The sequence below is a fragment of the Pleurodeles waltl genome, chromosome 2_1 (assembly GCF_031143425.1).
Source record: "Pleurodeles waltl isolate 20211129_DDA chromosome 2_1, aPleWal1.hap1.20221129, whole genome shotgun sequence".
Taxonomy (NCBI): Eukaryota; Metazoa; Chordata; class Amphibia; order Caudata; family Salamandridae; genus Pleurodeles; species Pleurodeles waltl.
In genome coordinates, this window is record NC_090438.1 from 699,052,603 (window position 1) to 699,070,644 (window position 18,042).

Genomic DNA, 18,042 nt, shown 5'->3' on the forward strand with positions numbered 1-18,042 from the left:
ATGTCTCACATGTGAACATACACCATCAACACCAAAGTGGGTGCAATCGCCCTATCTCAGTTGTGTACCAAATGTAACATAACATTAAAATGAAAAAAATGCCCAAAACCAGTTCTTGCCCCGAAATTTTGACGTTTTCACTGTTAAGCGTCTTTTTCACCAATACAGATTGTGCGTCATATTTTTCGATGCACAGGTGTGAAAATTAGGCCGCATCCAAATAATTGTAAAGAATATTTACTATTATTTGGATGCAGCCCAATTTTCACTTCTGTGCATCAAAAAATATGACGCACAATCTGTATGCTTGAAAAAATATGACGCATAACGATAAAAACTGCGGCCATTTTATGCAGGAAGTGATGTAATAGGATATCCTGTTTACAGAATATGTACAGTGGGGGTATTTTCACTTTCACTTTGCAGTCTGTGAATCTTCTAGACTGTGTGGCTGTGTTCAGAGTGTTGTCCAGTGATTTTGTGTCCTGTGTGCGATCTTACTTGTTACTTTGTGAAATAAATATTGTTGTTGAATACTGTCTGAGTGTGTTTTGTTCACAATTGTCCGGTATTGTAGTGCATTTGTTGTTTGTGGGAGTCTGTTGTGGGTAGTGCTAGTTTGGGGATAGTTGGGCTCTTTTAGTTGTTAAGTTTACTTCTTTTTTTTTACTCCTACTTTCCCCCTTTTCTCCTTTCTTCTTCTTTATCCCCTATTCCCCTTTTCAGTGCTGAGATGTTGGGTAGGTCACGTCTTGGCAGGATGGGTGAGGAGGAGCTTGGGGGGTTTATATGGCTGGTGTGCCATTTCTTCCCACTCATGATCGAGGCAGGGTGCTACAGGGGTATCACACTGAGGCATGAAGAATCCGATGGGGAAAGGTGCTGCATCACTTGCAGCGTGTGTATGGGAGCCAGAGGAATGACCACCAGCTGAAGCACCGCTCGGCTGACCTCATTACCAGGGATCAAGATCTGCTGGACCACCTGGGATTAGTGAATGGGGCCCTGTTGGTGAGTACAAATCATTTAAATCTGCACAATTAAAAGCTCTGTAGTGACATCAGATGATTTGTACAATATCTGCCGGCTTAGTTGCTGACTGTGTGGAATGCTGCAGAAACATACAGGGTCATTGATGGACTATGTGAAGGACCACAATTGGTAGCTGTCAGGAAGCACGTGCTCTGCAAACTTACAGAATACTTTTGCTTAATGTAATTTGGTGCCACCTTTGTGTCAGACAGCAACACAAAATAGGAGCCAGTCATGTCTATATAGGTTACATTTGCCAGTGAAGTATAGATTTACTAAAATATTGGCAACCTTTGTTGATGCAATAGCTAGACTGACTTTAGAAACACTACATGATGCAGAAAATGAGTGCTGGCTTCACGTCAATTGATGATAGCAATTTGGCCCAGACATATGTCTCATGTGTGTCTGGTGAGTGTGTAAGGAAAGCGTTTTTGGAAGTTCTATGAATGTTAGGGATTATTGTGGTCCTTCAACTTTTTGGATACATGTCAGATCTGGATTTGAAAACAGTGGGAAAAGGTGTAAGGTGCCCTCAGCTAACATCTTAGACTGGTATTTGGAGTTTGTTGTGCAACATTCCAATGAGGGACGGCAGTCCAAAGGTATGCACATGGGTTCATATCTCTATGTTTGGTGCAAATCACCATTGCTGGGCCACATCAAATAAAGAAACTGTGACAACATGAGGGCTTACAAAAGTCCCGGCCCCTATGTACATTGTACCTATGTGTCATAAATGTGTCATGGCCACATAGGATGTTTGACTGGTAATGCAGTCCTCAAGTAACCAGGCTTTGGATGTCTCTCATGGATGCACATGATGAGACAATTACACACCATTATTATTTCTGCTCACTAATGAAGGAGCATGTTTGCCACCACACGATAGTTAGGGCCACTGCATGTGTGCAGATATGTGTGTAATTGTCACAGGAGACCCATGCTATGTACATGTTGGCTGTGATATATCAGATGCAGTATCATCATGTCTGAATGGCTTTCATTACTTATGCCATCTTACACATTGTTTTTGTCTTTGAAATTGTTGGTTAGTGCACAGATTCTGAGCACATTTCTTCCTTCCATCCCTTACAGGTGGACCGGCACCCTACACTGTGGGAGAGGTGGCTACATTTGAGGACCGCGACCACTCCAGTAAGTGTTGATATGTCTGTTATGTGTTGTGTTTGCTGGTGATGTGTGATGGACTCCTGTGTGTTGAACACATAGCAAGATGTGATGCGATGGCCAATCATTTGTCTTGTTCCATGAGTGGGATGTCAGTTTCTCACCATTTTTGAGGTGGCCAATGCTTATCCTATTGTATTATCTAGGGATTGTAGGTCATTCCTGTAGGCCCCGCAATGAGAACTGGGGTGAGTCATGTGGATAACACTTGTATCAGAGTCGCACTGGAACTCATCTCAAATTTACTCTGCCTGTCAGACCCACATTCTCCCAGATTGGGACTGCAAATCGCTTCCAACTGACTTCTGCTTCCCTATTCACCAAAGTACTTATTAAAATGCAGGTAGAACTTCCTAGCAGCATGTAGTTCCACATGTAGTGTTACAAGTATGTGGCACTTGAGTGCAATGGCCTAGGTGTGCATACAAATCATGATCATGGGTGTTCTTGCAACTCGGTGTCTGTTGTAAGTCATGCCTGACTGGAAGTATATGATGTGGACAAAGGTCTGCATTTCCTGACATGTGTGGCGCTAGGATTGGTCAAGGGTTTGCTGTCTCCTAATTGTTGATAGACCTTACCTGTGGTGTGTGTGTAGATCCAAACACATGTCGAGCTTTCTATAGACTCCGGGGTGTCCATGTTGTTTGGAATTGTTAGTTGTTTCTCCACCCCCCCACCCTCAAACACAGGCATGGGTTTGTGAATAGGGCACCTAGGACTGATGCTACCAGTATGTTACACATACATGTGAATAAGTGAAAGTTTGGTCGGAACCTAGTATACACACTCAGGTATGGCACATGAGTACTATACTAGCAAGTCCAATTACAACTTGCAGACCATGTGGCTTTAGATTTCCATCCCGTACACTGACATCTGTAGCCCAGGCATTGCCGGAGGATGTGCAGCATGATTGTTAGCTGACAACTGGCCGAACTCAGATGCCAAGTTAATGCCAGTTGTTACCCATCTTGTAGGGTTTGGATGTGCTATGTGTGATATGAACTTTGTAGGCTGGCCTGCCATGTACTTCCTCAGGGACATTCAATGATCTGTATGGTGATATGAGCTGTTACAAGTACAGTAGATGTACTGTCTGATTTACTTCTTGTGCCATTTCACACAATGCAGTTCCTAATGTAAAATGTTTGCCTTTGTCTTCACAGCTGCAAATATGACACCCATCCAGGTCCGTGAGTTCCAGAAGCGGGCTACTGGAACTCACTCATATCCTGCTGGTAGAGTCGGGGTTCCGACGGATGGCCCGAAGATACCGGAATGAACGGGCCTCCGGAGCATGGAGGGCTTTCCCACAGGGTGGCCCTACTTTGCCCACCACAGACACCACCAGCACAACCACCACTTCCACACAGGTGGCACGACCCACAGCTGGGACGGTTGTCCCAATGTCTGCAGTTGCTCCAGGCTCCAGCAGTGGAACACCTTCAGGGCAGACCACAGGCATTGGCTCTACACACCCACACACATCCTCTGCCGGTACCCAGACTGCCCCAGCTGCTACAGTTGACCCTGCAGCTTTTCAGGCAATGGAACGTAAAATGGACCGTGTGCTACGGAAAATCAGTCACCTGCAGCGTGATGTTCGACATATGAACAGGCGTGTGCAGTCCAGAAAGCGGACCCTCCGGAGGGCCAACCTCTAGACTTTTGGATATGGACATGATTCCCTCCCCTCCCTCCTCTTTCCTTGTTCTCATACTTAGCAGGCTTAGGGGGCTTAGTGTTAGGTTAGTATAGGCTATTAGTTTAGTTAGTGTTAGTGGGTGGGGGGTGGGGGTCCTGGATCTTTCTATTTTTACTTATTAAGTGTGTGGGTGGATGGGTGGGGGGCTACGTTGGGGTTCTTGTGTGTTTAAAAAACCCAAAATTAAAACCAAAAAATTACAAAATATTAAAATATATATATATATATATATATTTGTTTAGGATAGTATAGTATGTGTTTAGGTTAGTATCTGTTGTCTATCATGAGTCCCGTCTCATAAGGGAGGTTGGGGGTTGATGTTTAGAACGTTTTGTTACATGTGATAAGTAAGTTTAGCTTAGGTTAGTTAGGGACAATTATGGGTAATGAGTAGTTGGGGTAGATTGGGGTAGGTAAGACTTTTCCCTCATTACCGTTTAATAAATATATAGTGAACCCTTTACAGTATGTGTTAAATGCTTGTTGATCAGGGCCATGGCATTAGTGTGCATGAATTTTGTTCTATTTCATTTGTATCCTATGCTACAAACAAATCCCTACTGAGCTGTGAGATTGGCAGCTACCCCAGAGCTACCTTGCAAAGATTCCACCATTCATTGCAACCACCAATCACAGTTCATATGGATCCCAACGTGTTTTTGTCAATAAGTATGTTTTCAAAGTCACAAACAGTGCTTCCAGATTTGGTATAGGGGGGAACTGTTTTAGGTCTGACTGCAGTGTGATGTTCAAGGACACCCTTATAAGGTGAGTTGTCGTAATCACTCTTGTAGTATCGTCTTCATGACTCACATACATCATTTGTGACACTGTTCAGCATGATTACCTATTTGGATGTATCCCTTGAGGAAGCATTATTCAGTCCAACACAGCATGATGGTGTAAGGTTTCTCACTTCATCAGATATTACCCTCAGGAAGGGCAGAGTATGATGCAATCCTGGCCAGTGTGCAAATTTATCTGACTACATAATTTCAGGACAATTGTATTGACAAGCTACGTTATTTGACAGGAGGCACATTTCAGTTATCTACTCCACAGTTGATGTGTCACATTAAACAGAGATAAAGTGGTTGTGTAAGTGCTATTTATTGAAAAGTGCTGTAGTGGTATATGTACATTGTCCATGATTGTGAGTCCATTATAGTGACATCTTCCATTGTGATCCTACACAAGTGGTAAAGGTAAATGCTTTTGACATGCTGGGGTGATGTGTCAGTCAGTGCAGAGGGACAGGATTTGTCAATGACTAAGAGACAGACAAGCACTGGGCAGGCTGACAAGATAGACAGTGGTTTGCAGAACAGTCATTGAGTACAGTTATTGTAAGTCTGGCATGTTACAAAGCGCTGGACCTGGGTAATAGTTGGCCTTGTGGCAGGGACTAGTGCTTCCGGTACTTTTCTGTGTGAATGTGATCTGTTCCATGTCTTCTTCTTCTGATGTGTGTGTTGCCTCCTCTGTCCTTGGTGGTGGTGGTTTTGAAGGGGCAACACACACCTCAGTGTTAGAAGACGTGGAGTCAGATATCCCGGTCACTGCTACCTGTGAAGGTCTTAAGGGCAGTACTGCAGCAAGGAGGATCTGCTGATTCTTAAGAATAGCAGCCACATCACGATGGTAGGCAGCCAGGTCGGCCCTGTGGGGGTCATGATTGCATTTGTGCATGCAGTGGGAGGTTTGGGGTGCGAGGTGTTGTGGCAACTCCCTTACTGCAGTGGTGAATTCCTTGACAGTTTCGTGTAGTCCTTGCAGGATGGATGTTAGGGCTTGCATAGCTGCTGCCTGATCTGCAGATGACATCTTTTTTTATTTTGTTACAGAGTATAGGGTGGTACAAAGTATACATGAGCATATCTTCAGAGCATTACATTACAACAAATAATTTCACAATAGGTATATGGGTGTGTGCAGTCTAATGGATATTCTGAGTAATAGGTTATGGGGTTATGGGTAAGAGATTGGGGGTGGATTGAAAGAGAGGGTGGGAGATAGGAGAGAAAATTAGTTGTGGGGAACGGGAGAAGGGGAGAGAGAGATAGGGTGAAAAAAGGGAAAAAGGGAAGTTAGGAGGGGTGAGGGGAGGAGTGGAAAGTCTTAGGATCAGTATGTCAAGGCTAGTAAGTGAGTATTCCGATTATTCCATGTCTGTTGTGGGTTGTCGTTTAGGGTTGTGCAATATGGTGTGTGTGCCTAGATAGTTTTAATATGAGGTACAGGTTCCAATGCGTAGGGAAGGGTATTGCTGGGGAGAGGGTGGTCAGGGGAGTATCTGTGTAAATATAAGTTTGAATGTTTTAGAGGGCGAGTCCTTCCTGTTTCCATTGGATGATCAGGCACTGGTCGGGTAGGAGGGGAGGAAGGAAGTCGTTGAGTACGTGTTTAAACAGACTGGGGTGGAGGGAGCTTTCCAAGGCGGGCAGTCTGGGGGATAGAGGGAAGGGAAAGAAAGAAAGAGAGGGATGGGGGGAGGCAATGGGGGAAGGGGAACGGGGGGAGTTCTGGGGTACCGACTACCATCCACCGACCATCTACCAGCTGCCTCATGATCCTGTAAGGAAGGGGCTCCAGACTTCCGTGAATAGAGCCGCTTGATCCTGCAGGTTGTAGATTACTCGCTCGTGGGTGGCAGTTTGAAACATGGCTGTCATCCATTCTGCTGGTGTTGGGGCAATGCTAGACCTCCAGTGTCGGAGTATGCAGATTTTGGCTGTGGCAATTGCCGTATGGAGCAGCCGTTTGTGGGGTCGTGATAGGGAGGGGTACGGACGCATATCATGTAGAAGAATGAGTGATGGCAGTGTCGGGTTTGGTATCTGTATGGAGTCCGCCAGTGTATGGCGCACGGCGTCCTATAAGGGTTGTATCGTCGGGCAATGACATAGAATGTGAAGTAGGTAACAATGGAGGTCTGCACATCGCCAGCACTTCGCGTGTGGCATCAGGCCTGCCTTGAAGAGTTTTATGGGGGTCCAATACCATTCTTGGAGAATTTTAAATTTTAAATAGACAGAATTTCAGGCGGGCCTCGCGGACACCCCTATCAAGGGCTTCAAATATGTCAGACCATTCTTCTTCAGTGTAGGTGACCTCAAGTCGGTCTTGCCACTTTAGGTGCAGTCGTTCAAGAAGGGGCTGCGAGTAAAGATGGTTTGTTATCTCTGCGTATAGGTCGGTCATAACACCTCTGTGTCGACCCCACGTCTGCAGGTAGGTGACAATGGGCAAGGCTTTGATCGTCCACGGGGGGGGTTCCTAGGGCTCTGCACATGCAATGCTTAAGCTGTATATATCACCACTCTTGATTATTATGGATGCCAAACTCTTCCCGTAGGGAGTCGAAGGTTCGGAAGCGTATCGCCATCCACAATTTGGGATATATTGTGGATACCAGCGTTGTTCCATTGGGGCTACCTAAGGATGTTTCCTCCTATTTTTATGCTTTTATTTCCTGCTATAGGGGCCTGGGCATGTAAGAAGGGGTGTATGACCAATAGGCGGTGAACTCTGCGCCATGCTGTGTTTGTGGCCATAAGGATAGGGTTGGACAAATGGGGATAGTCAGTGTATATCCCTCCTAGCTCTGCGTGCTGACCCTGTAGGAGTTTCTCTGTGGCTACCCATTGTGGGAGATCCGGGGTTCCTGGGAGTGTGTAGGCTAGTTGCGATAGTTTTAGGGTTAGTGAGTATTGTTCTACTGAGGGTAGACATAAGCCTCCATAGGGTCGTCATGCCAATATTGTTGCAGGTTTCAGTCTTGGGCGTGTGGGGCCCCAGACAAAGGACCTTATTGAGGCATCGATCATTCGGAGTGAGGAGAGAGGCACCTGTAGAGGGAGCATACCTAGTATGTATGTGAAGCACGGGAGGGTAACCATCCTGACCGCCTGTGTCCTGCCCCACATGGATAGGCCCAGTAGTGACCACTTGGTGAAGTCCTGTTTCATCCGGGCTATAAGAGGGTCGAGGTTGTCCCTGACCATGTGTTCCAGGCCATGGTTGATATATGTTCCTAGATATTTAAGGAGAATCGGGTCCATTTGAATGGGAGGCCATGAATTGCGGCTCTCGTTGTTACGTGGGATAGGGGCAGCGACTCGCTCTTGTCCCAGTTTATCCGGTATCCGCATAAGGGCGCAAAGCCCTCTATGATGGAAAGTAGTGATGGCAAGGAACTTTCTATGTCAGACAAGGTTAGCAGGATGTCGTCTGCGTAAAGATAGATTATGGAGGAACCCCCTGTTAGAGGGATACCTTTTATCTGGTGGGAGTTCCGTATAGTAGCTGCCAGAGGTTCCATTGCTAGCAGGAATAGGAGCGGTGACAGGGGGCAACCCTGTTGGGTGCCTCTTCCAATGGGGAATGGGTCTGATAGAAAGCCCCTGCAATTAACTTGTGCTGTGGGGTGGTCATACAGTAATCGAACTTTGGAGATAAATTGGTCTCCGAGGCCGAAGTGTTTCATGGTGGTAAACAGGTAGGGCCATTCTATACGGGCAAATGCTTTCTCCGCATCGAGGGAGAGGGCCAGGGCTTCCTCTGGTAGGTGTAGTGATTCGAGTAGGGTATGACAGAGGGTGTGCATGTGATTTCTGGAGGTGCGAACCAGTACAAATCCCACCTGAGTGTTGTGAATCAGGGACGGTATCATTTTACGTAGGCGTGCTGCTAGAACGCTGGCTAGGAGTTTAACATCTCCGTTCAGGAGGGAGATGGGGCGATAGCTGCCGCAGAGTAGGGGGTCTCGCCCTGGCTTAGGCAGAACGACAATCGTAGCCCTGTTGAACAGAGTGCCCAAAGAGCCCTCCTGACATGCCTCCGTAATTGCCTCGTGCACTGCCGTGATTGCCTCCTCCCCTGCCCATCTATAAAATTCCACAGGGAATCCGTCCTCTCCCGGGGATTTATGGTAGGGGAGGTTTGCAATAACTTGTGTTATTTCTTCCCTGCTTATGTCACCCTCTAGAAGAGCTCGGCCTGCCTCCGATAGACAGGGTATATTGGCCGGGGTAAGAAATGCCTCAGTCCGTACGTGGTCGGTCGTTATTTCAGGAGTGTAAAGATGCTGGTAATATGTAGCAAATTCATTCACAATATCTTGCAGACGGGTCAATACCACTCCTGAGGAGGACATTATGGCTGGGATAGCGGAGGCAGCTTATCTCTGCCGGAGCTGTGCCGCTAGGAGAAGTCCTGCCTTCTCCCCTTGCTCATAGTGACGACCGCGTTGTCTTTGCAACGCTTATTCCGCCTGCATTGTGTAGAGCTCATTGTGTGCCATTCGGGCCTGTTCGAGGGAGCGGCGTACCGCGGAGGACGGCTAGGCAGTATATTGTTTGGTGAGGCTCTGAATCGTGTTTTCTAAGGTATGTTGGTGAGCCTCCCTTTCTCTATTAGCTAGTGCTGCATCACGCATCATATTCCCTCTCAAATTTGCCTTTGCCGCTGCCCATAGAACCTGTTTGGAAGCCACAGTACCCGCGTTTTCGGCCATATATATGGATATATGGGCCCTGAGTTGTTCTTTCCCTTGGGGAGAGCGGTATCTATGTATAGCAAAGTGCCATGGTTTGCGACCGGGAGAGGCTAAACCTGTTTGGATCAGGAGTAGGATCGGGGAATGGTTTGAGAGTCCGCTATCTAGGATACTAGTGTTTTGTATTTGGGGGATTATGGTGTGTGGTACAAAGAAATAGTCCAGGCGTGATTGGGTACTGTGGACAGATGATAGGAAAGTATATTCCTTGTCTTTTGGGTGTGTTAGTCTCCAACAGTCGACTAAACCTGCATCCATGGTTAGGTCTGTCAGTAATGCCCTGTCGTGATTATTACCCACATCAATGGGGCCTGTCCTGTCCAGTATGGCATCTCGAGAGAGGTTCCAGTCTCCCCCTATAATGTAGCGGGTGGTTCAGATTTCGGTCAGTAGACGATTTAGTTGTAGGAAAAAGGGACGCTTTTTGCCGGTTGGTGCATAGACAGAGCACACACATAGGAAAGTACTTCCTAGTTTGAAATTTAGAGAATATATATCTTCCTTCCACATAGTTACATGTTTTAATGATTGTAATCGGGAGGGATTTGCGTATTAGTATAGCTACACCGCATTTGCGGGACGTGCCACCCCCGGTTTCCTGGTCTGTTGGGCAGCAACTAAAGGCGACCCTTCCTATCCAGTCCCGTCTGAGTTTACTGGACTCCGGGTTATCAAGGTGTGTCTCTTGGATCAGGGCTATGTCCGCTCTTAAAGTTTGGAGATAGGACAGTATCTTTTTCCGTTTGATTTAGCTGGTCATACCGTGTACGTTCCAGGAGAGGATTCGTAGTGGGTGTGTCACATGGGATGCGTTCCCTGACATGCTAAGTGGTAGGGAGAGGTCTCAGTGATCCCGAGGGCGGTAACAGTAGGGGGGAGTTGCTTCAGCCGTTGGGATGGGGGCTATGTTTGTTATGATGTGATGGCTTGGAGGGGGGGAGGGCAGCTGGTGGAGATCGGGTGTTCCCACAGAAGGGAGGGGGAAGCGGGGACGGAGAAGGTTGGGTAAGCAAAAGAAAAAGAAAAGGGGGAGGGGAGAGAAGAGAAGAGGAAAGGGGGGCAGAGAGATTGTATGGAGGAGATGAGAAGGGGTGTTAACGTTGGTATATGGGGTGGAGTAAAATGAAATAACAGAAAGTACCGAAAAGAAGAGGAGAAGAGAGGGGAAGGGAAAGGCTAGGGGTCCGACATTCCCTAAGGATAGATCTGTAAACGGCGAGTCCGATTCCTATCGGAACTCCCGGTGCCATCGGTACGATCTCTGCCGGGGAGGCGAGGGGGGGGACAGAGGGCAGCTGATACTGGTTTATGATAAAAGATTACGCGGGTTCCGGGGAGGGGGGGGAGAGAGATCCACGAATGCGTTGTAAGGGGAGCTTGAAGGAGGGCAGTGGCCATGGTAATAATGATCATTGGGGTTTGCTAGCCTGGATGGAAAGAAGGAAGGAAATGGGAGAGGAAGGGCAATGTGTAAGTAGTGGGGAGGACTTGGTATATAAAGTATCCTTGTTTTACTGGAGGTTTAACATTGTGTTAGTATGATGGTGGTAGGAGGGAGGCTTGCGCTTGTATGTGGGAGGAGGTCTATCTGGTGGCGGATGATATCTAGCGGCCCTGGGCCCTGTTAGGGGACCCCTGCACTGCCCATGCCAGTGGCATGGGCAGTGCAGGGGCCCCCAGGGGCCCCAGGACACCCGTTCCCGCCAGCCTCTTCCTGGCGGTGAAAACCGCCAGAAACAGGCTGGCGGGAAGGGGGTCAGAATCCCCAAGGCAGCGCTGCTTGCAGCGCTGCCCTGGCGGATTCGCCCAGCCGGGGGTAAACTGGCGGGAAACCGCCGGCCCCGGTTTTCTGACCGCGGCTTTACCGCCGCGGTCAGAATGGGCTAGGAAGCACCGCCAGCCTGTTGGCAGTGCTTCCGTCATTCGCGGCGGAATGACCCCCATAATGTCACTGTAAACTGTTAATTCTTATAACATAATATAACATAATTCCCTACCATACTATCACATTGTCGTCTGTTAGGCTGTGTGTCATAAAACATGTCTTAGAGTAAATAGTGAGAGTTAATGAGTCTAGGTCTATGTGCAAACAGTGTGAACTTCTTACTACACTGTATATACCTTATATTGTATTATTGCGTCATAATACTGTAAAGTACATTAGGGGGCTGCCAGTTTGTTAGCTAGACATGTGATACAATCATGATCGGACGAGGCCCTGTCCCATGTGGGAGATGCAGGTGTCAGCGGGGGCTAGTCTGAGTATGAATGTGCGTGCTCTGTATAAGCTATTGATAGTTTATATTATGATACTGCGGTTTGCTGCAGTACATTATAGAGGGCACAAGTGTGCTAGTCACCTGTTGAAAAAAGTGTCGACAGTTATGAGGGGAGCGTGGATTGTAAGTCTGAGTAATTGGCCTTCTATCTATCTGTGGAGTTGGGTGCAGTGGTATATGATAGGACTGCGTTGCACCGGGAGGAGGCTTTCAGGTGTACTTACATGTGTTATCTTGTATGCTATGCTTCCGGTCTTGTATAGTATCTTTCTGAAGGGTAACAGGATGTCTCTATGACATGATATCCCCTGTGGCAGGATTTCGTACCGTGCTGTCACACTGTCGAGTATTAGGTTTTGTATAGCAGAGCATAGTTTAGTTTAGTTTTGGCCTCTGGGTGAGTGGTGGGGATTAATAGATTCTGGTGTGGGAGTTAACAGTATGGATTTCGTGTTAGGTCAGGTGTAGCTTGTGTTGCAGTATTGCTGCAGAATGTTCTGTAGTGCGGTAAGGGGGTGCCAGTTTAGTTATTAGATGTTTGGTTACACCATTATAGAGCTGAGCCCTGACTTTTGTGTAGCCTGTGGGTGCTGGTAAAGTCTAGTGTATGCACTAATGGGTATACCCTGTATTATGCAATAAACAGTTTATGTTGCATTGTTACAATGTAGAGCTTTATATTACATTGTGGAGGGTATAGGCATATTAATAGTCTATTATTAATAATGGTATCAACAGCTATAAGGAAGACACAAATGCAAGATCCGAATATGTACTCATCCGTCCATGGGGTTGTCGGCGGTCGTGCTTCAGTGTTCTCGCAATTGTCTCATATATGCACTGTATTAGGTCGCCATCTCAGGGGGATACAATCGTTGGTTTTAGAGGTGAGCGAAATTTGTCTCTTTCCGATAGCTGGGTGTGAACTGCCACGGCGTGTAGGACCTGACCCCTATCATCGTGCGATCTGGCTAGTCTCTCCAGGTCCCTGCCCCTTTGACAGGTGTTGGCGTCATATTGGGTCGTACTTTCTTTCTCCAGTCCTGGGGGAAAAGTTCCACTGACCTCGTCATCCCCTGAGGCATCTTGTGGGCGGCTTGTGCTGATAGAGTCCATGGGCTGGTGTTGAAAAGAGTCAAGAAAAAGTCTCAATTCTTCGGGGTTGTAAAAATCCTTGTATACGCTGTTTTTGGTGACCCACATTCTTGCGGGGTCAAAAAGGCCATATTTCATCTCCTGTTGGCAAAGTCGGGGTCTTAGAGCTAGAAAGGCCTTTCTGCGTTCGTTGGTGTCTTTAGAATAGTTGGCTGTTATTCGGATGTCATGTTGGCCTATCTGGAAAAGTCCGTGGTTGAGCGCTGCTTGAAGTATTTGTCGGGTCTGGTTATGGCGTAATAGGCATGCGATAATTGGTCGAGGCCTTGAGGATGTGTCGGAGCGTTTCGGGCCTACTCTATGTGCTCGTTGGAATTCCAACGGCGGGTCAAAGTCCAGTGAGGTCAATTTGGGAAGGGTGGAGCCCAAAAAGGCCTGTATATCTGTGCCTTCTTCATTTTCCGGGATCCCGAGTAGGTGGATGTTGTCTCTTCGACTTCTGTCCTCCAAGTCTGTTAGTTTACTCCTGAGGTAGAGGAGATCCTGATCTCTGTCCTGGGACGTGGCTACCTGCGTTTCCAATGAACCCATACGATGTTCCAAACCTGTCACCCTAGATTGGAAGCCTGCAATGTCTGATCTCATGGATTTGGTCTCTAGGGTCAGTGAGGATGTAGAAGCGTTCATTACCTCTATGCGACGGCTGACGGCGGTGATCTCCTGTAGTATCCATTCCATGGTTGTGGACTGTTCCTTGTCGGACATCGCGATGGGCTGGATTGGGGGTGATGATGCGTGAGGTCCTGTCGTCATGGAAGTTGGACGTTTATGGTGGTGCGCCTCTGAAAATAGTAGCTGCCGCGCCGGCTTACCAATGGGTTTACGGTTTAGCTTGCTACCGGGCATCACCTTGCCAGCCTGCGAGGACTACCCAGTTGGGTCCAAGGCCTTCTTCGAGATCCGATGGGGGTAGAGGTTTACGAGTCAATCGATCCTCATCTCTGTTCCTTCTCCTTTTTGTTTTTTGTTGTTTGTTTTCCCTCTGTTTTCTTTCCTCTTCTTTCCTTTTCCCCACTTTATTTGTGCTGACCCAGAGGCCGCTGCAGGGTGCGGCGATCTGCTGTTGTCATCAGGCAGGAGGGTTATGACGATAAGGATACCGGAATAGTTGAACAGATGTGGGGCTCGTTGTAGTCTGGGGCATTGTTAAAGCAGTGTCCACTACTTGCCGTCGTTGGTAGATTTCGTTACAGGGCACTCCTCCTGTTAAGGTGAATTGTGGGGGAATATTGAAGAAGGGGCAGGCAAGTCTGTCTTTATGTTGTTTTGACACCAGTCCGTCGTGGCTTGCGGCCTGTATTTCTGGGCACCTTTCCTGTTGTCGTCGGGGCCCTGCTGATGCTTGTGTGCGACGACGGGGGCACTTGTTCCTGCTCCGGTATCTGAGTGACCTTGGAGGGGGAAGGAGGTGGGTAGTAGTGAAGCCTGCTTCTTTGTTCTTGCTTTTTTTTTTCCTTCTCTTCTCCTGTTTTTTAATTTTAATATTTTTTTTTTCCTTTTTTTGTTTTTGTTTCCCCTTCCTCGTCTTCTTCCCTCTTGTCCTATGGGGAGGGGGATGCGGGGTACCTGTCTCACTCCAGTTGCTGGTTGCCCTTTATTCTTCCTTCATTCTTCATTCTCCCCCCTTTTCCTTTTCTGTCCCTTTCCTGTTTCTCCCTCAGAGGGAGGAGAGGGGGAAGCGCGATGGCCAAGTGGCAGGGTGCCGGCAAAGTGGCAAGGCGTCTGCCGCTGGTGCTGGGGTGCAGAGATCCGTACCTGTGGTGCTGAACGTTGCGGTGTCGGAGAGACCGCTCCGTCTTGGGCTCCGAAGGTGCGGCTCTGCCCCCTCGACAGGGCCTCTGTCACCGAGGTGTGCTGTGGGCCCCCAGGTGCTCTGCAGGAGTCCCCTCTACTGGGGCCGGGGGTCCAGAATGCTGGAAGGGTCTCAGAGGCCCTCTGCGTTAGATTTCCTTGTTTTCAGCGAGCCGACCGCAGGGCTGTGATAACGCGACTCCACCCCCGCGTAGGCCACCGCTACCGAGGTGTGCTGCAGGCCGTAGGGTTCGCGATGGCGGGGTGTTTCTTCGCGGATCGGGGGCTCGATGGCATCAGAAGGGCTCCGGTGCCAAGCAGAGTGTTTGCTTCGGCAGCCACTAAGCCCCCGCCGCCTCCCTGGGATCGCCGCGGCACGGAGCTCGCAACTTAGGTGGCCATCTTTCTTCATGGCCCGGCCACGCCCCCTGCTGATGACATCATGCACGAACGCACCCCCTCTAGGCTGGCTGCCATAGTTTGCATCTCCACCCGCACCTCATTGGCCAGCTCCCGCTGTACTCCAACTACAGTTCTCTCAAAGCTGGTGCCTGTGTCGTCTGAGTCCTCAACTGTATTGGAGCTGGCAGGTCTTACAATTGGGGTGGTGGGTGGATCCTCTGCGATGGCTGCTTGTTCTGTGCTCCTCCTTGTGACTGAAGGTGGGGTCTGGAGGGTTCCAAGGATATCTTGGATGGTCTGCTGGGGAATGTTTGTCAGCTCGTCATCCATGTCATCAGGGTATTCCGGGAGGGGCATATCCGCAGGAGATCCATCGTCCTCTGAAATGAAATGGGGTGCAATTACTGTTTGTGTGTTGTGGCATTTGTGATGTGACATGCCTGCCTTGTGATGATTTCACATTGTTCATTGCTCCAGTCTTTCAGATGGGCATTCTCCCAGGCCTATGGCCCACCTGCATGTCACATGTATAGTATTAAGTTATTGGACTTCTCAGCATCATCTCCTCTAGTCTTGTTTTAGGCAGAATAGTGAATTGCCACCTTCTTGTCCTACTCAGGCCTCCGTGTACATCCATTCTCATGGTGAGACCTTTCACTGGCTTTGGGTGTTCTGATGGCACTGGCAACACACTTAACAATCTCGACCTGCCCCAGTCTCTGATCTTTCACATCCACTTATATGTAGTTGACATGTAGCGTATCCTGTGCATAGCATTGTTATGGCACGATATGGATGTTGGCATTGGTAATGTGTACAACTGATGTTGGGGAATGTGTGGTACATTGGATTGCCCTGATAGTCGTAGCAGTGTCCTATTTCCTCCTGTGACTGTGCAGGTGTATTTCAGTGACCAGTTACATGTGTCCTCCCCCTCAATGCTGTTGTATGAGCAGTATGACATTTGGGATGTTGCATTGTGACCCAGGCACAGGATGGACCCTGACATATGCAGCATGGGTGTTACCTTAGTGCTGTGTAGCTCCTACTGTTGATGACATTGGCTGATGTTTGCGACAACTATGGGCATTGACATTTGACAGGACTAGAGCCTTAGTCCTGTTTCAGGGGATTATTGAAGTTGTCATCCTCAACCCTCTAATTTAGGTGTGTATGATCCATGGGGAAGTTACTGCTATTGGCTACTTGAGCTGCACACAGAGCGGAGGTGGTAGTGGCAACTGTTGTCACTGTTACATTCCAGTTGTCTTTATGGCTAGAGGTTGTTAATTGGGCCCTAGTTAATGTAGGGGGTATAGTGGCTGACGTGTGCCAGGATGTCAATTTGACGTTGTGCCCTTCCCTCCTGGCGTGGCTTTATCTTTGCTCCATCGTTGGCATGGCAGCATGCCACCATGGGACTGTTGTTGGTGTAGTGTAATGGTGTGCCCCAGCTTCTCTCTGTGCAGGCCATGCCCCCATGCCATTCCCCTTTACCCATGCCACTCCATGTATATGATGACTTCCATGCATTTTGTGGTCGGTATCACCCCCCCTACTTACAGTTGACATTAGTGCATTACAATTCCCCATGAGACTTACCCTGCATGTGCGTTGTCTCCTGGTAGTCTGCGCTGTCCTGTCCTTGAATCCCTGTGACAATCTCCTCAGGGATGACGGCTGCGACCATCTCCTCCATGTGGTCCAGGGCCTCCTGGTGTGCTAGACTCCCACCTCCAGTCTGCAGCGCTGCCTTCCTGTTCCTGGCCATCTTTTCCTTGGTCCTGCGCTTGCAGTCATGCCAGCGTTTCTTGCACTCGAAGACTGTTCTGCGTACTTCTGCCACACTGTTAATCTTGTCAACAATTTGTTGCCATATAGCCTCTCTCCTACTGATTGGCAACTTTGAGGTGAGAAGCAGTTGTTGCTGGTGTTCTGTCACCTCTTTAACCAGGATTTCCTGCTCCTCTGCACTGAAGCAACACTTTCTTTTCTTCTTAAAAGTGTCCTGGGTCTTGTGTGGGTCCTCCTGACTGGTTCCTGGTCTGTTGTCATTTTCCTGGGGTCTGTACAGGCATCTGGGATCCATTTTGGCTCTCCACGGCTGAAATGGCTGTGTTTGCGGGGAATTTTTACGCTATTGCGTAAAAAAACACCACATATCCGGTGTGCGGTGTCGTAAATCGACCCACAGTCATTTCCGCCGCGTTAACATCGTTTTGCTTTACGAACTGACGCTGCGGTGTGCGTAAAAAAAAATGACTTACACTTGTGGTTTGCGCTCCGTGCGTCAAAGTATAAATTTGACGCCCGCATGGCGCACCAAAATGGCGTTAGCCGGCGGTAATGTTTTTTACGCAAAACTGCACCGGTGCAGTTTTGCATCAAAAAGTATAAATATGGGCCTAAGAATAGAAGAAAAGGTTTTGCACCTAAAAATAACGTGCCTTGAAGCAGATGTTAAAAGGAGTACTATCTTAGTTCTCTTTTCTTTTCTTACTTTGCATGTGTGCTGCACTGTATAGCACACATACAAAGTAAAAAAGATTTTACAGTTTGTCTATGCACTTCGTTTTGTACTGGAAGGAAACCCTTCCTATGCTAAACCTATGCTAGACTCAGGCAGACACCTTAGCACTACGGTGCAAATGTATGTACAAGACACTCAGCAGCCTGACAGTGTGCTGGTGATAGGGAGAGTGGAGGAGCGTGTCATATCTTTGTAGATATGGTACTTTCGTCCTCTTTCCCTGTCACGCAACACAGCATGGAAACTTTGGGTGCTGAACTACATTGTCTGATTGGGACCAGGCAAACTTTTCAGGTTCTGTTAACATAATTTCTGCAATTAGTGCAATTTCACACTACAGAAATTACACGTCAGAAATTGCAACAGCATGACATTTTGCACTAATTTGGACTATATT